The following is a 27,708-nucleotide window of genomic DNA, read 5'->3' on the forward strand; positions in this document are numbered from 1 at the left end:
AGGCACAAGTCCGATTGGGGATGACAGCCAGATGCTTGGTCCCGATTCACTGAGGCTAGAAATCCACACCCAGGAAAATTTGAATGCCTGTGTGTGAAAATATGGTGGGACGATTTGGTTTCACTCCCACTCACTGTCTTTCCAGACATTTATGGAATGGATACATGACAGGGGGAGCGATTTCTACTATATCTCTTCCTCCTCCTCCTGGGCACTCCACTAAACACTCTGCATGCACGACGGTTTTCTAATTCAATTCTCATGACAAATCTGTGAAACATACCCTATTATTAGCCATAGTTTGAAGGCAATAAAATTAAGATTCAGACAGTTACCAGCCCCAGTGTCCACAGTGTCCCAGTGATAGATGTTTTCTGAGTGTCTTACACTATTAAAATCAAAGAAGTCTGCTTGTGTCTTTTGCAGCCTAAAGAGTAAAAAGTGTATCCTTCAGTATAATAATAGAAGGGATGAGAAGAGCATTATTCTAACCCACAAGGAAGATCATCAGTGCATGGCATGGGAACCTTGGCAGAAAGTTAGTGGGCTATTTTGCATTCCCATTAGTAAAGAAAGATCTGTTGGGCCAGATAGTCTTTTAACTTCAAAACAGTCTGATCATTTTAACTATCAAGCGCCACTACGTGTCAGCGACAATGGCTGACCCTGAGGATATGCTGGTAAATGAGACAGAGGTGGTTTGTATCACATGAGTCTGAGAGTGTAGAGAGGAAGGCAGGGACTGAACAAGGGGCTACACCTGTGCTAAATGGGTGTTACATGGTGCTTGGGACATGTGTCAGGGCCAGTCACCTAGATCAAGGATATTTCTAGAGTTTAGAGAAGAGGGGATAAGCATGCTTTTCAACATACAGAGGGTACCAGCCAGTACAAGAGGTGATGGTTTTCCAGATTCAGAAAGATCTCACCAAGTTGCAACAACGGACTAAAGCAACGGAGATGAAATTTTAGTTCTAGAATTACGATGCACCAATAAGCACAGAATCAGGAGATTTGGCATGGGAACAACTTACATGGGAAAGACCAGAAAATGTTCCCTTACCACAAGGTCACTATTAACTAGCAAAGCGTTTGATGCTGCCATCTCAATAGCAGGGGTGCCTTCACATGTTTGTTTTACAAGACATGCAAAGGAAAGGAAAAATGTTTTATATCTATTCCCAGATGATATGTTTTGAATGGTGTCTTCCCTTCCAATTTTTCTGGTAAGATGGCTTGCTTTTTTATGGGGAAATGAGAAATAAGTTTGGGAGCAATTAACTTGATCCTTAATAAGAATGATTCGGAACCACAATAGAAGCTGATGTGCTTTCATGCTCTCTAAATATCTCCACTAAATATATAGTAATTGGATATTTATAAGAGTTCAGACTCTCCCATAACTAAAGTGGAAATGCTAATGTGCTGGTATGGGATGTACAGTTTTAAATATGGCATCTTACTAGATTCTAAAAATACCTTTGAGGGGAACTTCCACTGGGTATGTCCCACCTGTTTCAATAACATTAGGACAGTTTCCATAACTCCATGTTGAACAGGATTGATAAGGATGTGGTGAAGTTAGAAAGGATAATCAGGGTAGGAAAGCTAGAAAGAAGGCAAGATGGGTACAGTCCTAGTGCTTGCTGGTGGAGGAGAAAGATCGCTGCCCCCGCGTTGTGGGTGTGGAAATTGAGATTTAGAGAAATTACTGACACACCCAATATCATAGAACGAGTGCATAGCAGACCCCAAACCACATCAGCCCCCTAAAATTCTTTGTTTCTCTTCTGTGCTGCCTTCCAATAATATGAAAAGTGAAGTTGGTATTGGAAAAGATGCCAACTCAAAGACAAATTCAACAAAACTATTGTTGGTAACTTCTTTTCAATATGCACCTCCAGCTGTGATATGATGAGACTTCCACTCCTTCGATGCTTAGAAATTTCTTAATCTTAGCAGCCCACTGGTTGTTTAACGTGCCTGATATTAATCATCTGATTGGGAAGCTAAATATAATGAGGGGTGTCAGATTGTTAGAACTCTCTTCTGCCTATCCCAAGTTATGTTTTATTGAGTTGTCAGTATTAATCATCAAGAAAGATGGCTCCAGGTGAGTCTCACCATCTCATCAATAATACTTTACCGTGGCTCCTTGGAGACCAGAAATTTACAATAAGTTTAGCATGCTGCTCTGGACCCATCATAATTTTTATTATGCTTTGCGGCTGTGCTGACTTCCAGAAGAGGCCTTCCTAAAATCCTAATGTGACAGAAATCAATTTTCAGATGTAAATTTGGGTGCCATAGGTGGCACTTTTTACACCTGACAAATTGCTTGTCTCTGGTTTTAAACTAATGATCACATAAACAAAAGAGTGGAGATAATTGATTGCATTATCGGCTGGGGGAAATTTATGTGGCTGGGGCAAATTTAGCGAGGGGTAGTCAGGGATAGAATCTATGACCTTGAAAAAGTGTGTTTTGATGTGGCATGTCAGGAGTTTGTGTTTGCCTCTTCTTGTCTTTTTTTTACTTTCACATTTATCCAGAAGCATTCACCTTCCCTTTGGGGTTTAGTCACTGTGTACCAGAATGACTATGTGACCCTGTTCTCAGAGCACATTTGTGGAGAAGAACCCATGTTAACACCTTTAGAAAGCAGTGTCCTTTCAGCTTTCAAGATAATGTGAAAATGTATTCATTTATACAGCAAACATTGACTAAGTATCAACTGAGGATGCACTTGGCTGCAAGTAACCAACATACCTGATTAAGAATAGCTTAAATAAGTAGAGGTCATTTTTCTTGAACAAGTAGCCCCAGGATAGATGACTGTTGGGATTTGTTTAGCTGCTTAACAGTGCTCTGAGAAAGCCAAGCTATCCCTCTACTTCTTCATTGGCTGACTTTAACCCTTGCACTTGCCCCTTCATGGTTGCAAGATGGCTGCTGCATAGCCAACTATTGTATCAGCAAGGCAGGGAGAGGGGAGAAAGGCTAAGCCAGATACATTTGTCCTCTTTGCAGTAAAGGTAGTCTTCCCAGAAGCCACCAGAAGTCTAGTATTTATTTCTCACAAGCCAGAACCTTATCACACAGCTACCCCCAAGTATAAGAGGCTGGAACAGCAAGCATTTGTCCATTCCATCAGTGCCTTGAATAAATTCCAAGTTCTATAGCAAGGAGGAGAGGAGAAATAAATGTTAGGGAGACAAACAACCAAGTCACTATAGGTGTATGCTCAAATACATATATTTGGGGAACACTGGCTTTATTTTCTTGCTTACAGGACTTCTCAGAGCTTTCAATATGTTAATACCCAGCGATGCCCTCAGTGGGGCATAGTTGTGATAGTCAGCATTTTGCCAAAGTAAACATAGACCTCCTACTATTATTTTCCTTAGAATCTGTATTAATTCAGAAGTGTTCTGAGTGGCACTGTGGAATGCTGTCTTATGTCTAGCTCGTACCCTTTATTGGGAAATCGAAACACATTTGTCTCAAATCAGCACAACCTTGTTCTAATTGAGAACAAATCAAGGCACCAGGACCTTTGAGTGAGTCCCATGATAAGTAGATGGTGGCTCCAGTGAAAAGTTATTAATAGAATGCCAAACTCAGATAGCAGGCCCCTGATGTCAGATCTAAGGCAAAATTAAGAGAGGTTTTCTCAGCTATAGCCTTCACGATGCAGGACAGCCATATGTGCGCAACCCCCCACCCCACCCCCACCCCTGCCAAGCAAACCCAGTGAGACCCTAAGCCTAGACAACCTACAGTGTTAGTGGCTAAGAGATGCAGGTTTCAAATCCCAACTCTGCCATTTATAAGCCGTGTGATCCCCGACAAGATACTCTGAGCCTTGGCTTCCTCATCTGTAAAATGGGGATTGTTCTGCTTGTTGGAGCTGTAATGGAGACTCCATGGGGTATTGGTTGTAAAGTGCTCATTGCAAGATAGGAAGCCATTTTCAGCCCAGATCCCTTGTTAAGGGCTGAGCTAAACTGAATCCATTTGTTAAGTCGAAATTGTATTCATGTTTTAGAGTCTTGTATAGCTTTGATTTTCAAAGCAAGATATTTTGACACTACTGCTATGACCTTGGCATGTGGACCATGCTTTGAACTCAGGTGTTACGTCTGCTTTACTGATATTCTTTGCTTCAAGAAATAAATACAGACCACCAGTCTTGAATCAATTCATAATATATTGCTTCTAGAAATCATACACAAAAACTAAAACAGGCAGTGGCTAAAACTGCAAACAGTAAAATACATTGTAGAGGTAAAATTGGCTGAAATATCAAATATTGCTGGCATCATGGAAAACCACACAAAACAATATCCTATGAAAAATTAAACGTGGTGGAAAGAAAGAGAACAAAATAAAATGAACATGGCCAAAACTACACAGAGGAAATTTTATTATTGATTAGAAATCAATGCCAGAATCACAACTTCTTTCAAAACTCTAGAACTGCAAAATTGGTCTTGGTAGAATAAAGCCACAGAACAGAACCCACAAATCCGAAGTTCCCATTGGCAAAATTTAATGTGACCAAAAAAAAAAAAAAAAAATCAATGAATCAAATAGTTGGCCTAAAATGTATACATCCCACAATTAATCCTGATGAAAATAATTTCAACAAAGTAAAACTGAATTTTTTTCTGAAGTTGTTTATTCTATGTAGAAAACTGAACAATGACTTAATTTGGCTAAATAGAATTTGCTTAAGAAATACTGCTGGGTGAAAACTGTTGATATAATTCTAATTCATTTTTTTAAAGGTTTTATTTATTTATTTGAGAGAGAATGAGAGAGAGAGAGCACATGAGAGGGGGGAGGGTCAGAGGGCGAAGCAGACTCCCTGCTGAGCAGGGAGCCCGATACGGGACTCGATCCCAGGACTCCAGGATCATGACCTGAGCCGAAGGCAGTCGCTTAACCAACTGAGCCATCCAGGCGCCCCAATTCTAATTCATTTTAACTGCCTTGAAATATGAATAAAAAGCTAGCAAGCTCAAAATAATGAGATTAAAACATTCTGTACTCATTGTAAATATACTGTTTAACATGGCACCCACAGCATAAAAAAAAATCCATATTATTATTTTTTAACTTCTTCTGCATTCATTGAATTTTTAAACCCAAGAACATTTTTTTCCCAACAATTAAGTCTAATTTTCATTGAATACAAGATGAGTACTAACTACAAATGTCCTTACCTATACACTGAGGGATGCTTAGTGGGATGATTCAATAATGTTAACTAATAAGAGAAGCAGGAAGGAGAAGTGTAGTTACTACCTTTATTGAACACTCACTTTGGGACAGGCCCCATGACTGGGAAGGCCTTCATGAACGGTTATCTCACAAACCCTTGCGAATCATAGAATTATTTTAAAAGTACCTGCTGTTTAGACTTTGCCTTAATCTAGATGTGCCCTCCCCTTTGGTCTCGTGACAGCAAGACTCCTCTCATTTCCTGTGTCTTTAGCTTGTGTTGACACATGGCCATTTTGACTCTGACATGTTATTTTCTTATGCTGAGGGTGTCTTATCGAGTTTCATGGGCTTTGTGCTTACCTGCTGCCTATTAGGCTTATAACTCACAGCACTGTGACTTTAAATGTCAGCCTTGTCACTATGACAATGGAACTAATAGCAGGCTGTTGACATTCTCTGGACACAATTTGTGATACCCTTTTCATTTCTTTGAACATTTTCATGTTTCCAGGTGATGTTTGCCCACAGAACCGCATCACAAAGCCTAGGGTTTAGTAAAATGTGTCTGACCTCGATCAGCAGCCCCTAGGTCCAAAAGCCATTTCTCATACAACCTTGTGTAAACCGGTTTCCCTCTCTGGGTCTCGGCCCCTGTCTTACCGACTAAAAGTATCATTACCTACACCACGGGATTATTGTGAAAATTAAGTATTTAAACGCCCTATGTAATCAGAGCTTCTCCAAAGAAATGTGATCTTTTCATGACTCAATGTGTTTAAAGCTCTCTGTATGTGCTCATGTGATATTTTAAAGCTTTATGGATTAGAAAATACTTCAGAGAGGGGTGCCTGGGTGGCTCAGTTGGTTAAGCGTCCAACTCTTGATTTTTGCTCAGGTCATGATCTCTCAGCATCATGAGATGGAGCCCCAAGCTCTGTGCTGGGGATGAAGCCTGTTTAAGATTCTCTCTCTCTCCCCCTCCTTTTGCCCCTCCTTCCCCCCACTCCCCTCCATCCCTCTCTTAAAATAAAATAAAAAAGACAATACTTCAGATAAATAAATGAGCTCTATTGCAAGTTTCTTGCCAACATGTAGAAGTTGGTAGGTAATGATTGTAGCAGTCAAGAACAGGAGTTAACCAACCATGGCCCATGGGCCAAATATAGCACACTGCCTGATTTTATCAATAGAGTTTCACTAGACCACACCGTGCCCATTCCTGATATTCTGTCTATGGCTGCTTTGTTGCAATGGCAGAGTCGAGTGGTTGCAACAGACAGCATGGTCTACAAAGCCTAAACTATTTGCTCTTTTTGTCCTTTATGGACAAAATTTGCTGACCCTTGGCTTAGAATTTGCAAATTTCTTTCTTTCTTTCTTTCTTTCTTTCTTTCTTTCTTTCTTTCTTTCTTTCTTTCTTTCTTTCTTTCTTTCTTTCTCTCTCTCTCTCTCTCTCTCTCTCTCTCTCTCTCTCTCTCTCTCTCTTTCTTTCTTTCTTTCTTTCTTTCTTCAGATGGGGGGGTCTCTCTATGTTGCCCAGGTGGAGTGCAGTGGCTACTCACAGGGGCGATCCTACTATTGATCAGCACGGGAGTTTTGACCTGCTCTGTCTCTGACCTGGGCCAGTTCACCCCTCTTTAGGCAACCTGGTGGTCCCCTGCTCTCGGGATGTCACCATATTGATGCTGAACTTAGTGCAGACACCTGATCAGCATAGAACTCCTAGGCTCAAGTGATCCTCCTGCATCAGCTCCCTAGTAGCTGGGACTATAGGCACGTGCCACCATGCCCAGCTGCAAATTACTTTCTATCTCTATATATTCAGATCCGAATATACATTTGGTCACATACCACAACAGTCAGTGAGGTGGGCATCAAACCCATTCTACGGACACATAAATTAAGGCACACTGCTTATAAAGGCAGAGCCAAGTATACCTTAATTTTACTTTATAAAATGTTTTCCATTGTCTAATTAATGCCATGGCTTTATTATTGAATCATCACTCCAGAAACACCTGCTGTGTGGCAGGCACCGTTCCATCCACTTGGACACAGAGTGAATGAAAGGCCTCCTATCATCATGGAGCTTATGTTCCAGGCTGTTGTGCATATACCTTATGGGCTCCAGGGGTCTTAATCACACCCACCCTCCCCATCACTTTGGCTCACCAAGTACTAGCATATATGGTGCCAAGTCCTGCCACTACATCAGTGAACCACATGGGTTGGTCTTTGCCCTGGAGGTGGGAGAAGGAGTTCATAGGTCAGTGGGAAATTTCCTTTAGGTCACACTCTTGATTTTGAGAATGCTCTGTAGACTACAAATATCATGAAATATAGTATGATGGCTTATTTGCCATTCACTTCTATCTCATGACTGCTCTAGGGGCAGGAAATAGGAGAGGGATCTGAGTAAACACTAACAGAGTCAAGAGGTTTCACGGATTATGGAGACAAATGCATCTCAGATTTTAATGTGCATGTGAATAAATCACCTGAGACCTTCTGAAAATGCATGTTCTGATTCCATGTGTGGGGCCTAGGGCTCAGCATTTCTAATAAGCTTGCTGGCGATGCTCTGAGGATCATCCTATGAGTAGCAAGATACCAGTGAACAGTCAGGTTCCTCTAAGATCCCTCAGATTTAATGCTGTAAGCAAGAAACATGGGTGGGTTCTCAAACTTAAAGGCCAGGGTTTAGACAGGTGAGCCCAATGTGGACCAAAACTGTGATTACCCCATGCACATGTGAGACCTTGGGAGTCATCCTAGAAAAGGCTGCGACTTCTACCTACCCCATTCACCAGTTTCCTCTCTCTCTCTTCTAGCCCATGCTTTTCCCCAATTTCAGGCTTCTTCTTGCCCCCAGCCCAGCCTACTTTGTGGTTCAGACCACCCTAGCCAGACCCCTGGTAGAGATGTTGAGACTTTTTTTTTTTTCTCTGTTCAAGTTCAAGTGAAGAAAGCCAGCAGCGTTTCTAGCACAGACACTTCACTCTCAGTAATTCTGTCAGACTGACTCGCAAGGCTTCCCAGCCTGTCTGCTCAGACTGCACAAGCTAGTGATTAAAACTTAGAACAATAATTAGACCTTTATTTTCAAAGCAAATTTGGTTTCCAGACCAGACTTCCACATTCATTACAGTACAGACTAATAAAAACAAATCTGGGCACATATGCTTTTCATGCTTTTGTGTTATAAAATCTATCACAGCATTAAAACGATTAAAAAAAAAAAAAAGTCATTCATGATCCCCCTGCAGAATACTCTGTGAACATTCCCTTCTGTTTCTCATCCAGATATATTGCACATATGTACACATAGTATATACACAAGTGTGTATTGTAATTTTGCCACTTGTTATATGATCAACATTTTCTCTGTTGTCATATGATCTTACTATTTTTAAAGGCTGCACAGTATACCTGTAGTCAACAAACCAAAATGTTTGTAAACATTAAACAGTTTTTTTGTGAAACATTCCAGGGGTTTCCTCCCTCCCTCCCTCCCTCCCCCCTCCCTCCCTCCCTCCCTCCCCCCTCCCTCCCTCCCTCCCCCCCTCCCTCCCTCCCTCCCTCCCTCCTCCTTCCTCTCTTTTCTCCTATTCCCCACTGGCCTTTTCTGTCCTCTCCCTACTTCCTCCCTCTTCATCTTCTTCTATTAACAGAAAAACAATGCTCCATGAACATTTGAATTATTTTACTAGGGTACATTCTCAGCCAGTAGGAGGAACATTCCTTCCCTTTCTACACAGTTTGAGAGGCCCAATGGCCAAATCAGTCATGTATTGGCATTTTCTATAAAAATCTCAAAGGATGACACCCTAAACACATTTTATGTCCACCAGGCCAACTGAGTAACTCTGATATTAACTCCAGCCCCTTATAACCGCAGTCATTCCTGGGGCTGTTGCAATGAGTCCTGACTGAGAGCTAAGTTGCCTCAAAACCAGGTCCTGATGCTCGGCTCAGCCACAAAGTCATGGATTGATCTTGCACAAGTTTCTTTCTATTCCTACTCTTCTCTAAATATGCACTTTAGATGTTAGTATCTCATTTACATAAAATTATCCTGAAGAATTAATCCACTAGAATATTAGCTTACTGAGGGAAGGATTCTTTCTTAATCTATTTGATTCACTACTGTATCCCCAGCATCTAGAACAGTGTGTGGAACATGATAGGTGTTTAATAAATATTTGTTTCATGAATCATGGTAAAAAAAAAAAACCTGTAAGATCAGAAAAGCAGTGGTTCTTAAGCCTTCTGAGAATAAGTGCATCCCTTGCATCTGTGTGAACAAATATAACTTCACAAATAATTTCAATAGGTCCAAAGAATCTGGAAACTTTTTCCATGGACACCAGGCAATGCTGGCATTAAGAATCCCTGGTGTAAAAGAACCTCTAAGTTCTAATTCATTTGACATCATCCAACCAAGTAGAAGAACTTTAAAATAGTAAGTAATCCATACCTTATGACACGTTCAGTCTTTATTATGGTCTGTCAAGATAGGCATTATTATTTTCATTTTATTGAAGCAAATTTGGTCTCAGGAAGATTCCAAAGACCTATTTGAAGTGATACAATTATTAAGTGTGGAGCCGGGACTAGAACCTCGGTCTAATTCAAATCCAGCCTGCTTTGAGTTAACTGCCTCCATTACTCCCACATTGATTTGCACAACCTTTGTCTTCTTAGCATTTGATTGATGGTTATTGTTAGTGCAGATAATTTGGGCTCCCTTGTAAAGATCAAGACGTTTTCGCAAGGCAAGGTCTCAGATGATTAGGACAAGGCAGGTGCTAATGCCATTCTCAGCTTCATCTGGAAATTTCTAACTAGAGTCCATTAACTTGTCAGCTGGTTCCTTCTGAGCACCATACTGATATAATAAAATAGTGCAAATCGATAGAAACCTTAAACTGGCTTCATTTGTCTTCCTTTGTTAGTATTTTTTTTTTCTTCTTTTATTTCTACTTTCTCTGCCACTTTAAAAGTAAAATTGTGTCTCTCATTGGCTGTGCCATTCTGTTTTTAGTGTACATTTTGAGTTATTGGAAATCCAGGCACATCTAGCTTTTCCCAAACACACCTCTTATTACCCCCAAACAGTAGGAAACTAACCTTATCTAGACTCCCTGGGCAAATCTAGGCTATCCTGTTGAGATTGCAAATCCAGTAAATTAATTTTCCTTAAGTGTAACATGGCTCGGTAACAATGTGGGTGAAGATCTGAAAGTTTTGCAGGGCTGTTTTACTTGCAGAATTAATGCTAATACTGTTTTTGCCCAAGATTTGTACAGAGAGAAGCTAAATAATTCTCTGAGTTGACAGGGGAAGGCATTGTGGTTAGCATCTACTGATGGGAATGTGAGAGTGAGGATGGTTGGCAAAGTGCCTTATTGCTCTCTTCCTCCTTAATGTTGCTCACTTAGTTCTCTTGGGAAGTTGTGGACTCAAACTCCATCTATAAAAGGAACCATCACACCTTGCCTACTCCTGATGACATTAACTTCTTGCTCTATGTCCTCCCCATTCTCAAGTTTCTGTCTTCTCCAACACTTACAACATTATTGGAATAATTGACTCTATAACATGGATTTCTCCAAGTGGACACATTTGGATTTATTCTGAGGAAACACCATGGTTACTTTTAATATGCTGAGTTTGTAGCAGCAACATGGGGACCAGTCCACTTATCATGAGCTGTAATATGAGCCCACAGCTCTCCCTCAGAGCAGCCAGAGACCAAACATTACCCCGAAGAGAAGGCTCTGTCAGCGATCTGCAGCTGGTATGGGCACACTTTGACAATTTCCCTGCTCCTGGAGAAGTTATCCAACAGCTCCTGTAATTCGAGATGGAAAGCATCCTCTCAGTACCATAGCTAAAGGACTGATCACGGAAATGAAGGTGCAATCACAGAAACATTATCCCTAGGCTATGACCACATTCCGTGAGCATTTTATTTTCATCACGACTCATGATTTCAATTTTCAGGACTGAGAGTCTCTGCTGAATCCCAATTTAAATCCTTAATATGAAAGCCTGGGCTTTACAGACATGTGTCGATGCAGTCAGTCAATTTGGGTTTAATCCCTTTGGACTGACCACAGTTGTGTACTGGAAGGGGACTGGGGACCTCACATACCCAAACAATGCTGTGCTAATCAAGTGTGATATTTTCTCTTTTAGTTTTGATCTACCACAAAAGTAGATTCAAGACTGCTGTTCAATTTGCACTTGAAAATGATGATTTTTACACCAGCGTTCTTAATATCTGACTTTTAGTTTAAAGGGAAAAGTGCCTGTGCCTTTGAAAGTCAGGACCATGCCAAAGTATTTTCCAATCTCATAAAAAAAATCCTCTGAACATCTTTGACAATAAAAAAATCTTAATCTTGTCCTTTGAATAACGTAAAGATTGAGTATACCTCTGGAGAAATATTGATACAGACTTAAATCAATATGTCCCCATATGTCACTGATTCTCCTCATGCTTTGGACAAATTGCTTAGCCTTGCTAAGCCTCAGTTTTGCTCCGCAAAAGTTGATATTACCATTTGGATGGGTGATTCAGTTGTCTTTGCCTTTATCATTAAAAAGAAGCATTTGGTCTAAGAGACATGAAACATTTCTGCACATACATACACACAGCCCAAGACCTATTAAAGTTCATGTAATGAAAAAGCACAATCCTTAACAATAATAATCTAGATTTGCCTTTAGTCTATTACAATGTTGGTCTTTCCTTCTGAGCTTGGCCTTTTGTATACCTTGCATTGTTCCTCGTTAAAAAATAAGACTTTGCAAGCTGAAAACTCAAAGTGTGTAGACACGCATGATTGAAGTCCACAAAGTAATTAAATGCTTACAATTATGGCAGAGTTACTAGAGCAGGAATTGAAGGGTGAGCTCACTGGTACAACCAATACCCCACTATTTGCTAGGGACAGTCTGGCCACCTTAGTGACAATTTCTTCCTCCCTAACTTCCACAACTTGCTGACTGGAAGGCTTCTGAAGAGAGGTGGCATCTTTGTAATTTAGGTGAGAAGGACATTCCAGGTAAGACAGATGCTATGGGGGAAGACACAAAAGCAGGAAAACATAAAACTTGTTCGGTGAACACTGTGCATTGATCTAAAGCACATGATTCCAATACAAAAGAGGAATTTAAAAAATAGTCTGGGCTCCAATTTCAGAGGGCCTTGAAAGTCAGGCTCAGAAGACTGAGTGGACTATACTATAGGAAAAGAAGTCAGGACTTCACTCATTCATCTCTTCTTACAACAAATATCCACTGTGTAACTCTGTGCTACCTTCAAGGTAACCTTTGATAAATACTATTTCAGACTGCCTAGTTTGGAAGCATATCTTGGACTGAAGGAGGATGAGACTATAGGGCAAGAGGGGAAGCATGTTGGAAGGGTATGGGGATGGTCTGGATGAGAAATGGCACTGGTACTGGTATGGCACATAGCGAGGAGTATTTGGGACCAAACTGAAGAGCATGGCATTGAGAAACATTCTTTGATCATTTTAGTGGTTGCATGGCAATGTATAGCATATCCCTTCAACTTATTACAGTTTGCCTTCCAATAATATCACAGCACTTCACATATGGTATGAGGATCTTACAACAGCGTACTTCCATTTTTCCCTTGGTGGAGAGCCTTTGCAGCATTGCTGTTATGCATTTTACTTTATCATATGCTGTAAATAAACCCCACAATACATTGTTATTATTTCTGCTTTAAACAATCAGTTACCTTTTCAAGGCATATTTTAAAAAATTAGGGAAAAAAAGTCATCTGTCCTACATACCCGCCGTTTCTTGTGCTCTTCATTCCTTTCTGTAGACCCATATTTCCAGCTGGTATCACCTTCCTTCCAGCTGAAGGACTATTTAATGCTTCTTATGGTGCTGTTCTGCTGGTGGCAAATTCTTTCACCTTTGAAATATCTGAAAAAGTCTTTATTTTACCTTCAACTTTGGGAGGTATTTTCCCTGGGTTTAGAATTCTGAATTGATTTTTTTTCCCCCCTTGGAGTATTTTAAAGATTTGCTCCATGGTCTTCGGACTTGCATTGTTTCTCACAAGACATCTGCTGTCATCCTTATCTTTATTCCCTCTGTAATGTGTCCTTTTATTTTCCCCTGGCTGCTCTTAAGATTTTATTTTTCTTACTGGCGTGAAGCATTTTGATTGTGATAAGAAACATTTTGAGGGGTGAATCAAGAGAGCATTGAAACAGATAAGATGTGAGCACTGGGAAAAGAGGTAAAATAAATATGGGCCTGCACAGATTAATTGAAACTGATAGTTGCTTCTTTGAGGCCAATACAAACTATCTTTTCAAGTGGAGGAAAGAGAGCATTACAGAATGTTACCTAAAAGAAAAGTAATATCCAACACTTGTGAAGCACAATACATACATATACAATATGTACATACATACATACATGTACATGTACGTGTATACACACACACACTTTTTATACCTACAACACTGTGATGTAGTTCCTATAATCTCCATTTTATACATGTTAAAACTATGGCATGGAATAGTGGAACAAACTTAGCACAATGCTAGTAAGTGGCAGAGCTAGGATTTGAAAACAGAGCAGCAGTTTAACAGTCATGCCTGCGACCACTATTCCAAGCTGCTTCTTACAGTACATGACAGCCAAGTGTACCAACAGCAAGATATTGATAGATCCAGAGGGCACCTGTGTTACAAATACCCTATGTTCAAGGACATAGAAGATGCTCATTACAGGGCAATGAGCTACTGTCTGATCTTCCAGTCTCTGGCTTGGATAGTGATGTTACTTCAGGTAGAAAATGTCCACAATCTTAGAGGCTAGACTTATAGCTAGACAATATAGTGGACTGTGAACTTCCTACTCACTGATGTTTCTCCAGGGTATCCAACAGAAGACAGAAACTTCCACAGGTGAAATGGAGGGAGTTCACAAACACGTCTGGACTCATGTATCAGTCTGGACAGAATAAGAAAGGAAGGACATAAAACCAAAATTCTAACTAACCTCTCTGGCCTAACTGTTGCACTGATAATGATAGCCATCATTTAGAGAGAATCTTCTAGGAGCAAAGTGCTTTACTTCTATTACTTCTGATCCTTGGAATAACAATCCACGCTGCCACTACTCCAAACTTCATGCTGCTTTTAACGTTGAAACATTCTATGCCAATTATTTAACCTCCCTGTGCCTTAGTTTGCTAATCTGCAGCATGAGGTTAATACTAGTAACTACCGAAATGCTATTTTGAGGATCAAATGTGAAGATTCATCTGTAAAGTACTTAGGATAGTTCCTGGTGTATGGCAAGCACTCAGTAAGTGTAAGATGGTGGTCTTGTCTCTGTTGTGTTCTTCTACCTACTTTGATTCCTGCTTTGTCCAACCAAACCTTAACCAACCTGCAAAAACAAGTCGCCGTTCAGCCCAATATCCTGATTGCTTTGCTCAGGCACAACCTCTGTTTCTGCTAACAGTCAGTGAGCACAACTTAGCATCTTTGTGGATTATATGACTCCACACAGGCTCATTCTGACTTCTTGATTAGATTAATTCATTATTCACTCCATTCATATGTCATCTGAGCACTTACCAGGTACCAAGAATTGTTCTGGTTTACTAGGGTTATAATAGTAAATAAGAAGTAGAAATCAGATCTCTGCCTCATGGATCTTTTATATTGGTGTGGAGTGGGAGTACAGACAAAATATATATAAATAAGTTAAATATGTGGTATGTTAGATGGTAACATTGATATGGACATAAATAAATCATGGAGGGGAGATAGAAAATGCTGGGGAAATCATACAGTCTTGGATACTGGGGCTGGGAAAGACTTCACTGAAGGGAGAGTATAAGCCATTGAGACGCAAGTGTAGAACATTCTTGGATGGGGTAGAGCAAGTGCAAAGGCCCGAAGGTAGGAATGTTTATGATCCAAGAACTTCGAGGAGGTTAGTACCACTGGAGTGGAGTCAGCAAAGGGTAGAATTGTAGGAGCTATGGTTGGAGGATGAATGAGGTGAAGCAGATTGAACATATGTTCTAGGGTACCAGTGCAACTGGACTGGGCCAGAACAAGTCAGGGGGACTTGAGGTAACAGGAGGCAGGGGGCAAATTACATAAAACACTCTAGGCCAGTACAAAGATGTTGGTTTTACTCTAAGCGTAGGAGGCCCCACTGGAAGCTATGAAGCAGAAGAGTGACGTCATCCAGTTCAGGTTTTAACAGGACCACTCTGGCTGCTGGGAAGGAGAAATGGGGCTTGTTGAGGCAAGGGCAGAAGCTAGGGGACCGGTTGAAAGGCTTTTGCTATAATCCAGACGAAAGAGGATGTTGGCCAGGACCAGGGTAGTGGCAGCTGTGGGGAGGGTCGGGGAATGAGAAAGAGTCAAAGTCTGAACATATTTTGAAAATTGAGCTCATGGACCAGACAAAGGATAAATGTGCTACATATAAGTTTAGTTGGAAAAGATCCTAAATAAAATTATTTTAGTAATTAAAATTGTAACGTGTCAAGATAGCACATGCAGGAGGCAAGATAGTGGGTGAGAGCCCAGGCTCCTCACTCGCCTGTAATATGTCCTTAAGCAAGCTGTTTAACTTTCCTCGGCCTCAGTTTTCTCATCTGTAACATGGGAGTGTAGTGGTGCTGACATCACAGAAATTGTATGAGCATTAATGGGGAAAAGTGTTTGTAAGTCTTAGTGTCAAACCCACAGTACATGTCAAACCCTTGGTAAGCACTCAAACAGTGTTCTCTCTTGTCATTTAGAACTCGCTGCTTTTCAAAGATACTTTCCTCTTTGTAAAAATGCTCGAAGACTTTAATGTGAAGCATTTGAAAACAAACAGAAGCGCTCCCTTCCTGTGGGGCAAGTTCACAGGGTAGCTGGGATGCGAACATATTTCTCTTGGTCTCATAATAGATTTTTTGAGCTCCATTATCAAATAGTTTCAATCCTGACTTTGAAAAAGAAGCCTGATCTGCCGTCTTTTAAGGAAGAATGGGCATCACATGGCAACTGAATATTTATACCACGCTCTCCTCCCTTCAAGCCGTTGTTGTTTTACCATCCTGACATCAAAACCTCGGGGCCCAGGGAAACCTCAGATGTTGGAGAATATCAAACGTGTTCTTCTTCTCCCCTTATTCCTGGTAGATCTGACGCACCTTTGAACCTTCAAAGGCCGCAATAATCAATGAAGTGGGGAGACACGTGACATTGAATGCATCATCGTGGAGATGCATTTATTGATGTAAAGTGCATCGTGTGGAACAGCAGTGGGGGCTGAATTAAAATGTGAGGATCTGTAATCCAGCGAAAAACCACAGAACAAAGGGAGGAGAGAGGCACGGGGCAGGCTGATGAAAGACACTTTGCTGACTGGGGACTTCACTGAAGAGAGCTGCATAAAGGGGAGATTACTGCTTAAGTCGGTTAATGTAACCCTGGTGTCTTAATTAAAATGTCTTTAACAAAAGAGGAAGAGGAATAGTACTGGAAGTTTGGGGGAGACGTCAGTGAAAGAGAAGAAATTTACAGAGGGGAGAGAAAGGAGGATAATTTATGTTAAATATTGGGAACAACTCCCAAAGCAAAATAATCTTGAATTTCAATCATGAAGGATATTTAAAAATTGGTTGGACAAAGGAGGCAATTGGCTTTGGCGGCCAGTGTGGGAAATAGCTTTCTAATTTTAGAGCTTGCAGCCATAACATCAGGAAGCTAACAACCAAAAACAAAGCAAGTGGATAAAAACAGCAGGAGCGAAGAGCTCAAAAACAGACCAAATGCAGAGACTGAGTCCTGGTAATGAGTACTTCCTCTCCTTAAATGCCAGGATACCACTTTAAATGTGGTCCCTCTGTTGTGGATCCTGAGACAGGAAGGTGCCATTCCAAAGGGGAGGATTGGCTGGGGAAGCTCAATTTGGGGCCCTCCTTTCCCTGATCACCACAAGATTTGGCCTAAGAAGCTGGGTTTTACTTGGGGTGAAACAGTAAAGAAGCATCTGTTTTTGTATTTGATGAAGACCTACCCTGTTTTTCTCTGATTCCATCCTACAGGAACTCAGTGACATCTGTCAGCATGCAGTCTCTCCTGGAGCCAGGCACACATGAGGTCAAGCTTCACTGTAGGGTGGCTGTGCCTGTAGGGACAGCCGTGCCTGTCTTCTGCCAGTTAATGAGGCGATTCAGCTGCAGGGGAGAGGGGAATGCGTGTCCCTTCCAATCTGATGATTAAATGCATCAGATGTTAAGTGAGACGCAAGGTTCTTCTCTTCTCAGAGATCACCTTAAGGTGTGGAAAAGTCAAAAAGTCCTTTGGGAAAAAAAAGAAAAGAGATATTATCAGCTTGCCATTTGATATCAGGTAGCATTTATTAAACAGATAAATATTTATTAAACAGATCATCTTTATTAAGGTTTAGAGAATGAGGCCTGCATTTGCATACTAATAGGAACTGGCAGAAGAAACCCGGAGTTAATAGGAACTATTCAGAAGCCTCCATCTAACTTGAGTAGGAGAATGACACATGCAATGTATAATAGACACCTATTTTGTGTGTGTGTGTGTGTGTGTGTGTGTGTGTGTCTGTGTGTGAGTGTGTGTGTGTGTGTATGTGTGTGTGTGTGTGTGTCAGTGTCTGTGTGTGTGTGTTATCAGGCAGGTAGAGAGGACTGGAAATAAGCGAGGGAGGAAGAATATCCTAGTCAGAGGAACAGCATAAATGAAGGCATAAAGTCTTGATAGAGCATTGGCATGATTGGGAAAAAGCAACATGGTTGGAACATAGTAATGGGCTCCAGAGAGAGGTGTGGGAACCACTGGGGAATGCCCTGCCATGGCAACATGAGATCTGTTTTCAGTGCTGATGCTGGTTTGGGAATATGTCACAGATCCCTTAAAATGTTCACAACCTTTGACCCAGTAAGCCCACTTGCGTTAGTCCATCCCAAAATCTGCTTATTAGAGAAAAGCAAACAAGTAAGCAAATCAACCTGCACGTACACTGCTATTTTATTTGCATTTTGTTTATAATAAAGAATTGGAAATACCTAAATTTGACAAGCATAAGGACAAGGGAATGGTTAAATGCATGCTGATACATCCACATGATGTATTGTACCACTGCTAAAATTATGTTTATAGAATCTGTGACACAGGAGGGAAAGAAGCTTGGTTTTTATCATTAGGTTCAAAAAGCAAGGTACAAAATTGTTCAGACCCTTCGATTTCAACTTAAGCAGAAAGTATATTAAAACCTGGAAGGAAGGACACTGAAATGCTATTCTGTTTGTACGATACAGGGTTGCGAGTAAATGAATTCGTTTTTTGTCCTGATTCCAAGTAGAATAGGTTCATTATAGAAACTTTAGAAAGTATATTAAACTACTACTTGCTCTCAAATCTTTATCTTGGTGCCCGCTTTTGGGGAGTCCAGACTCAGGGTGTGAGGTCCTGGTTGTTATGTCCAGTGGGCTCATGTATAAGAGGAAACGGTGAGACATGAAGGATCCACAGGTGAGCTGGGGAAATGTGATGATCACGGCAGGGAACATGGTACTAGAGAAGGACGGATGGATTTGGGAAACCCCTCTGGAAGTGATAACCACTTGGGAGTGCAATATGGTGGGAATGAAGTAAACTATCCAAGGGCCGTACGGGTGTAGTTCTTCAACTCTGAGGGAGGGAGACAGGCACGCCTGTGGGTTGTGGCAGGAGTGGATGGGGCAGGATTCTCAATTTGGTTTAGGACATGCTGGGTTTGAAGTGCCTGCAGGATAGTCCTGTACCATTTATGATGGAAATTCCTTAGGGGAAAGCATGTAGCCAACACCCAATAAATACCCACTGAATTGAAAAGAATTCTTTTTCCACATGTGGATTTTCTCTCTCTTTTTTAATTTTTTATTGTTATGTTAATCACCATATATTACCTCATTAGTTTTTGATGTAGTGTTCCATGATTCATTGTTTGTGCATAACACCCAGTGCTCCACGCAGAACGTGCCCTCTTTAATACCCATCACCAGGCTGACCCATCCCCCTACCCTCCTCCCCTCTAGAACCCTCAGTTTGTTTTTCAGAGTCCATCGTCTCTCATGGTTCGTCTCCCCCTCCGACTTACTCCCCTTCATTCTTCCCCTCCTGCTATCTTATTCTTTTTCTTTTTTTCTTAACATATCTTGCATTATTTGTTTCAGAAGTACAGATCTGTGATTCAACAGTCTTGCCCAATTCACAGCGCTCACCATAGCACCTACCCTCCCCAATGTCTATCACCCAGCCACCCCATCCCTCCCACCACCCCCACCACTCCAGCAACCCTCAGTTTGTTTCCCGAGATTAAGAATTCGTCATATCAGTGAGGTCATATGATACATGTCTTTCTCTGATTGACTTATTTCACTCAGCATAACACCCTCCAGTTCTATCCATGTCGTTGCAAATGGCAAGATCTCATTCCTTTTGATGGCTGCATTATATTCCATTGTGTATATAGACCACAGCTTCTTTATCCATTCATCTGTCGATGGACATCTTGGCTCTTTCCACAGTTTGGCTATTGTGGACATTGCTGCTATAAACATTGGGGTGCACGCACCCCTTCGGATCCCTACATTTGTATCTTTGGGGTAAATACCCAGTAGTGCAATGGCTGGGTCGTAGGGTAGCTCTATTTTCAACTGTTTGAGGAACCTCCATACTGTTTTCCAGAGGGGTTGCACCAGCTTGCATTCCCACCGACAGTGTAGGAGGGTTCCCCTTTCTCCGCATCCCCGCCAACATCTGTCGTTTCCTGACTTGTTCATTTTAGCCATTCTGACTGGTGTGAGGTGGTATCTCCTTGAGGTTTTGATTTGGATTTCCCTGATGCCGAGCGATGTTGAGCACTTTTTCATGTGCCTGTTGGCCATTTGGATGTCTTCTTTGGAAAAATGTCTGTTCGTGTCTTCTGCTCATTTCTTGATTGGATTATTTGTTCTTTGGGTGTTGAGTTTGGTAAGTTCTTTATAGATGTTGGATACTAGCCCTTTATCTGATATGTCATTTGCAAATATTTTCTCCCATTCTGTCGGTTGTCTTTTGGTTTTGTGGACTGTTTCTTTTGCTGTGCAAAAGCTTTTTATCTTGATGAAATCCCAATAGTTCATTTTTGCCCTTGCTTCCCTTGCCTTTGGTGATGTTTCTAGGAAGAAGTTGCTGTGGCTGAGGTCGAAGAGGTTGCTACCTGTGTTCTCCTTTAGGATTTTGATGGACTCCTGTCTCGCATTTAGGTCTTTCAACCATTTGGAGTCTAGTTTTGGCCCAAAAACAGACACGTAGATCAATGGAACAGAATCGAGAGCCCAGAAATGGACCCTCAACTCTATGGTCAACTAATCTTTGACAAAGCAGGAAAGAATGTCCAATGGCAAAAAGACAGTCTCTTCAACAAGTGGTGTTGGGAAAATTGGACAGCCACATGCAGAAGAATGAAACTGGACCATTTCCTTACACCACCCACATGTGGATTTTCTAATGGGGGCTTTCTTTAAAGGCCACTCACAAATTTATGAGCTCATGCAGACAAGAAAGTGTGGGATCTGGGGTACGTGCTCACACATCTAGAATACATACTCGTTAATACAGCTGTTGAGTCAGGAGTACATATGTGTATTAGAAAAACAAGTCCATCTGTAAAACGCTGCAAGATGCCTCCAGGTGTTCAGAATAGCTATTTAACATGAATATTTTATCAATGCCAGAGCAGACAGAGGGAAATTGTATCCATTATATCCCCATCACCATCACATGTGGTTGAACGGACCTCTGACTGAAGAATCTAAATATGTTTAAAACATTTTTCACCTCCAATGAAACTAGCAAGTCCCAATTTATGTTGTTATTGCTCCTGCTAGATTCACGAAATATTTTGGAGGCAGTTGCATTTGGAAGTGTGGTTTGGCAAATTTTCATCCAAAGCATATGCTTTTATTTTATTTTTTAACTAGCAGTTCAAATGTGGGGAAGTTGACATTTTAGAGCAAGTGGTAGAATGTGTGTGTGTGGGGGGGTGTTGTTGTTTTACTTGTGTCTTATTTTTAAGTTCAACTTTTCAAATATAGGGATGGCTTAGGGTAACATATAGCAGGAAAGCAAGCCCATTTAAGAACATGGTCCACATTAAGAAAATGTGGACCAGGTCTGGCCGCTCTCTCTTTCCAGACTCTTCTGGGGGTCCTTTGAGCCCTTTCCCCTCTGCTCTAGCCCTTCTGGCCTTTGGCCGCCTTCTGCTTCTGTGTCTTCTCACTTGCTGTTCCCCAAGCCTGGAGCTCTTCCCACTCCTTGTCCCTCCACCTGGCTGAGTTCCACGTGGTCTTCTGATCTCAGCCTCATGGTCATTTCTTCCAGAAAGCGATGGTCTTCCGCTGAGTGGTCCAAGGGGTGGATCTTCTGAAAATTTTCTATAGATTCCGTCACTTCACCAACCACTGAGCACTCTAGGATGACAAAGTCCAAACGGAGGGTGGCAGTAATATTGTTAGTGAGCAGATTTCCATAGTGAAGAGGAAATAAAAAAGGAGTCCTAGGCATCCTGCTCATTTACTTATTAGACATAACTGTGGAGCAAGTACTCTAAACCAGACGCTGTGCTAAGCCCATTACCTAGATTACCCTAATTTTTACAATAACCATATATTTATTTAATAATTTTTTAATTTAATGCTATTTTAAAAATTCCTTTTGGACACCTGCTATGTGCCTGGTCTTTTTTTTTTTTTAAGATTTTATTTATTTATTTGAGAGAGAGAGAATGAGAGATAGAGAGCACGAGAGGGAAGAGGGTCAGAGGGAGAAGCAGACTCCCCGCCGAGCAGGGAGCCTGATGCGGGACTCGATCCCGGGACTCCAGGATCATGACCTGAGCCAAAGGCAGTCGCTTAACCAACTGAGCCACCCAGGAGCCCTATGTGCCTGGTCTTGTGCTAGGTACCAGGGGACACACTAGCAAACCAGAGAGACATGATGCCTGCCCTCCTGGGACCCGTAGCCTCCTGGGGCAGACAGACATTGATGGGCTGATGGCAGTGAGTGAATGTGTAGTCAGAAGCTGAGACACAGACTCTGGATAGAAAGGGCAAGCTGTAGGCAATCCCCATAGCGAAGAGCCTGATGACATGGTGCTTAAGCTGAGAGTGGAAGGATGGATGGGGGCGGTCAACCAGGCACCAGAGGGGAGGGTTGGGGAGGGGCATTGCTAGGTGAAAAGTCCTCAGGTAAGCGATTATACCTGCAGATCCTGATAGGGCTTTTGTAGCAGAAGCAGAGGCACAAAGACATGAGGGCCCCTGAGGTCACATATGTCTTCCAGAGCCAAAACTGCTGGCCCTCCTGGGCCTTGGTAGCATTGGAAACTCCATCCTTTGACAAGGGGAAGCAAATATGGAATTGTTAAGGGGAAAAGGGATGTTTTAAAAGATCTTCCTGGCTGCAGACAGAGAATTCTGGAGTCCCCATTCAAATTGCAAATTCCTCTGATGAATCCTTCTTTACTCCATTGACTTCTCCGGACAAAGCCATTTCTTTTCCACCCTAAACACCCATAACGACAGAAATGATTGTCATATTCATTACCTTTGGAAATGTGTTCCTTCCTTCGTGCTAATCATTCAGAGGTTCTGATATTGGTCCTTCCATTGCAACGTTTCTTGTTAGATTGGCCATCCCCAAAACTCTGATAGATGACTTTCATCATTGGAGAAATTGATTCTGATATCGCTGGCAATCACTTCTAGGAAAGCAGGTAGGCATGGAGACTCTAGGAAACAGTGGCTTGCTCCCATTTCTCCCATTTGCAGACCAGCAGCCATTGAGAGACATGTGTGGCATAACTTACAAGAGCCGATCGGCTTCACTCCATCCTATGAATTCACCACCCATCCATCTTCCCCTTCGACCCTACTTTTCAAGTAAGCTCTGTCACGCCCGCTGCCATACCATGAGGTGAGCTCTGAAAGACTAATGGGCAATTTCCACATCACCCCATTGTCATTGTCATCGTACCGCTGTGCAGTGAGTCCACAGCAGATGACAGCTCCGCTGACATTTGGCCTCCAGAATATTGGGGAAATAGTAAATGAAGCGAGCTCTCATCAGTATCTCGGCTCTCGAGCCCCCTAAATTTGCTGCGGAAAGTTTGGTGTTTGTTGATTGTTTCTTCCTTAAGTAGGCAAACTTCAGCCCCAGGAGTTAATAAAGCAAATTTTAAATCTCACCCCAGGTACAGCAAAGCTGGCTGAACTGTGCATTTGATTGCATACAAAATGTGAATGGAGGAGCACAGATTCCCTCCTCCTGACAACTCTCTGAACAATGAGATCAGCTTCAAGAATGGAATAAACTGGAGATTGATTTCTGCAGTTCCATTCATTTGCAGAAATTTGCAGACAATTAAGCTGTCCCCCTGCAGTATAGGTAGCTGATCCTTTTAGCCAGAGGCTGACTGAGATTTGCTCTCTATCCTCTGCATACGTAGAGTTGTGATTCTCCAAATACCCTTGAGTAAACAGGGCTAAGGAACTCTGTATGGACGCAGGCCTCCTTGTAAAGGTGGTCACCAGCTCAAGAGCTAAATGACTTTGGGTAAGTCTCTTACATCTTTGAGCCTTAGGCCAATGGGCATGGTGGTTCTACCTGTGAGTTGTTGGATGGAGTAAATGGGATACTGGTCCCACGTGCCTAGCATGGCGCCCGGCACATCCCTACCCCCATAAATGGCGGTATTTGCTACAGCAGACTTGGTGAGTCCAGCACAAGGATGCCAAATAAATCTTCGGATTAGAAAGATGGGAAAGGAACAGGCTATATGACCTTATGACTAGTGTTTGGAAAGCAAGCTTCAAACTCTCCAAAGGAATAATCTTCAGGATCCTTCAACCGGATGTGGAATTCAAACCCCAAAGCACCACACCTTTGCATGAAACCAGTAAAGGCTTCTCACTGCTCGGGAGTACATCTGACCTTCCCACCTTGATCTACAACACCGTCCACACACAGGGCCGGGTTGACCATTGAGTCTCACGTGGCACTGCCCTCCCTTAAGTCCTTGCCTCATCAGAGAGGATGCTCCCGGCTTCTGCAGTGTTTCGCCTTGTTGAAATATCTCCCCTTAGCACACGGCTTTGCCCAGAACTTACAATAGTAGGAGATAGAACAAAGGCAGATGCTTGTGGTTTCTTCGTTAAGTTGGTACTATTTTACCCTCTCCTTTATTATTTGATACAAAAACAGGAACTGGGAGGGAGGGGAAGGCAGACCTGAGTTCTCTGGTCACTTCTGGCCCACGTGAGTATTGGCTAATGAAGATCCCCTGACAGCTGGCAAGACAGATCAACACTACTTTCTGGTCTAGGGTTTGGTGTGAAGGGAACAGAGAATTTGAGATTCTCTCAAATCTCACTGCTCTTGGGGTGGTCTCAGCTGGGTGTGGTGGGAGGGGACAGTGAGAACCAAAGCCTGGAGTGTGGTCCCAGTGATGGAGTGCCATGTGGCCCAAAGCCTTTCTGTTCTCCTTCATTTCTGGAGCGCCTTGCCCTTGCAGTGTCTACTCTGGGCACATTGCTTTGATGGATGTCATAGGTGGCTTCTCTGGGAATAAACCTTGTCACAGGACACCTGTGTGGAGGAGGTTCATCGGGAAGAGGTCTTGGCATCCTCACCTATGGGGGAGTGAGAACAGCAGGAGTCTCAGCCATCATGGGACCAGCAGGGACCCTGGACACCTGCACATAGTCCCACTGGAGGCCGGGGGCCTGGGCCCCTTACAGTCACTGGGTATTGGCTCCATCCCTTTCTCCTTCACAATCCTCACACCACAGAGGCGAGTCCGTGAAAACGCTGTGGAAGCATATCGTGATTCCCTTTTCTGAAATGTCGGGAGAAGGCAGATGGGTACAGGCAGAAAGTAGATTCCTGGTAGCCTGTGACCGGGGCTTGGAATAGGGGAGTGGCTAAATGTGGGCACCAGCTCTCCTTCAGGATGATGGAAATGTTCTAAAATTAGATTGTGATGATGATTGCTCAACTCTGTAAATTTCCTGATCATCACCGCATTGCCCGCTTAAGAACAGGTGAATTTGATGGTTCTTAAATTCTACCTCGAAAACACTTTGAAAATGCTGTGGGAAGTAGAGGACAGAGGGACTCCACTCTACCTCTCTCCAAACTGAACACTCGTACTTGCATTTTCGGAGGAACCTCTGTGCCCTGTGAAGGCAGGGCTGGGAAAAGGAAGAGATGTGACAAATGAGCATCCTCACGTTCCCTCTTGAAGTCTGTTCTCCACATAGCAGCCAACGTGTGAGTCTTTTTAATTGTAGGTGGGCTCCTGTCACCTTTCAGATTAAACCCCCAGCCCCCCAAGACTCACATCTCTCACAGAGTAAAAGCCAGAGTCCTCTCTGTGGGCTACACTCCTAGCCAGCCAGCATCCAAATTCCTTTCCCAGACCCCTGGCTGGTCCCCTCCCCATGCTCCTCCTGGTGCTCCTCCAGGTGCTCTGGCCAAGCGGACTGCCTCCCTCCTTCTGCCTGGAGGTCCCTCCTCCCCATGCGCACATGGCTCCCTCCGCCACCTTCCCAGGCGGCCCTTCCCCTGGCCTCCCTGGCAAAAACCTCAGCAGCCATCCACCCTGCACACCTTGCTTGTTTGTGCTCCAGGCCATTGCTCTGCTTGTGTCTCTCTCCCCGCACTAGAATGTGAGTTCCATGGGGCAGAGGTTTGTCTCCTGCACCATACTTTCCCAGATGCTTAGAATTACTCCTGGTAGAGAGGAAGGCTCCACAGGTAGTATTTGAAAACACGAATGAAGGAATGAATATGAATCCTGTCTTCCTCCCCTTTTCACATTCTTCACTTCTTTCCTCCTTCCTCCTTCCCCAGCCCCCGGCCCCTCTCCTGGCCACAGTTATTGGGATGCCCCCCCCCCCTTATTTCCAGCATGCTCTTTTCACTGTGTGATGTGACACCCTCAGGGAGTGTGAAACTTGCTTCTAACACACTGCCAATTTCTCCTGAGATTGAGAAGCAGATAAGAAAGCAAATGGGATTGTAAAGCCAAACACCTTACAACAGAAAGACAAAAGGCTCCAGTGAGCCCGCAGGAGATGAGAGATGTTCTGGAAGGGGGATGATTCTCCTGTAATAAAGTCCTGCATGAGCGATTCTCCCCGAGGACACGGTTCTGCCCCTTTGACTTGAGCAAGATTGGATGAGGCTGCTGCAGGCCTCCTTCTCTTCCAGCCTCAAAGATGCAGAAGATCATCGTCCAGCAACTGCAGGGCCGTAGGGAGGGCCCCATGGGAGGTACAAACCTGTGTGTGTGCCCCTGTAGCTGAGAAAACTGCCTCGGTTTGAAGCAGGAAGGTGTGTTGTGTGTGTTGTATGTGTCCTTGGGTTTAGGCTTGTCATGTGTGGCTGTTGCATATGTATTTCTTCATGAGTGTGTGTGTGTGTGTGTGTGTGTGTATACACGTGGTGTGCCTGAGCATTTGTGTCTGATGAGAATTTTGACATTAGTGTGCAGGTGTCTAGTGAATCTGGAAATCTTGAGGCATCTGTGTGTCTATGTGTGTCTGTGTTAAGATCTGGCCTTATGCCACCAACAGCTGAATTACTCACTCGTAAAAGGGACTGAGTGGCTTGTCTTCATTTCCTCACATCCCTGTCCTGGTATTAATAAGACCCATCCTTCACTTTTGTGCTGTTCTTTGGAGAGCACAGAGCGCTTCCACGCACAACTTCTCATTTCATTCTGAGAACCAAGAGCATGGGCAGATGATCCCCCTTTACAGATGAGAAATTCCCCTTCACCCTCTCTCTGTCCTCAAGAAGAGCAGTTTCCATCCTCCCTGCTTGGGCTGACTGCTGCTGATCCACCCCCGTCCCATGCCCATGGGCACGCACCTTCATCCCTTGCCCCCTGTGCTCGCCCCACGCCGCAGTCTCCCTCTGCGAGCCCTTTCCTCCTTGTGCCCAGCACACGTCCTGGCCTCCCCTCTAATAACTGACACGATAAACTTCTTTCCGTGTTTCCTTACCTTCTGCACCAAAGCCCTCGCTTCTCATTGATTCCTCTGACACCCAACCCTAGCACACTGTTAAGCTGCTCCTTCTAAAATCAATACCTATTCATTGTCAAGTCCAACAACCTCCTTATGGTATTCGGCTTTTTGGAGGGGATGTCTGCGTTGTGTGATACGGCCTTGCAACCCCTTCCTTCCTGACATTCTTACCTCTTCATCCTCCTGGCTTCCCCCTTTTTGCCACCTAACCTTTCAGTGGCTTTTACTGGCCTTTTAGAAACCCATCGAACGGTTGAGCCCCTCCCCTTTCCCTCTTGACATACTGTGGGTGGTGTCAGCTTCTCCTTTCT

General features: G+C 43.0%; 1 protein-coding gene and 1 pseudogene across 1 annotated transcript in view; one reads left to right on the forward strand and one right to left on the reverse strand.

Moving 5' to 3' along the window:
* The window catches only part of CDH13 (cadherin 13), a 1,007,564-nt gene that overhangs the window by 412,352 nt on the left and 567,504 nt on the right, over positions 1 to 27,708 (forward strand). The window lies entirely within an intron of this gene.
* Positions 6,741 to 7,023, reverse strand: LOC148163182 (signal recognition particle RNA; annotated as a pseudogene).

The sequence above is a fragment of the Eumetopias jubatus genome, unplaced genomic scaffold (assembly GCF_037043125.1).
Source record: "Eumetopias jubatus isolate StellerSeaLion01/CBP00866 unplaced genomic scaffold, mEumJub1_p1.0 scaffold_10, whole genome shotgun sequence".
NCBI classification, from domain to species: domain Eukaryota; kingdom Metazoa; phylum Chordata; class Mammalia; order Carnivora; family Otariidae; genus Eumetopias; species Eumetopias jubatus.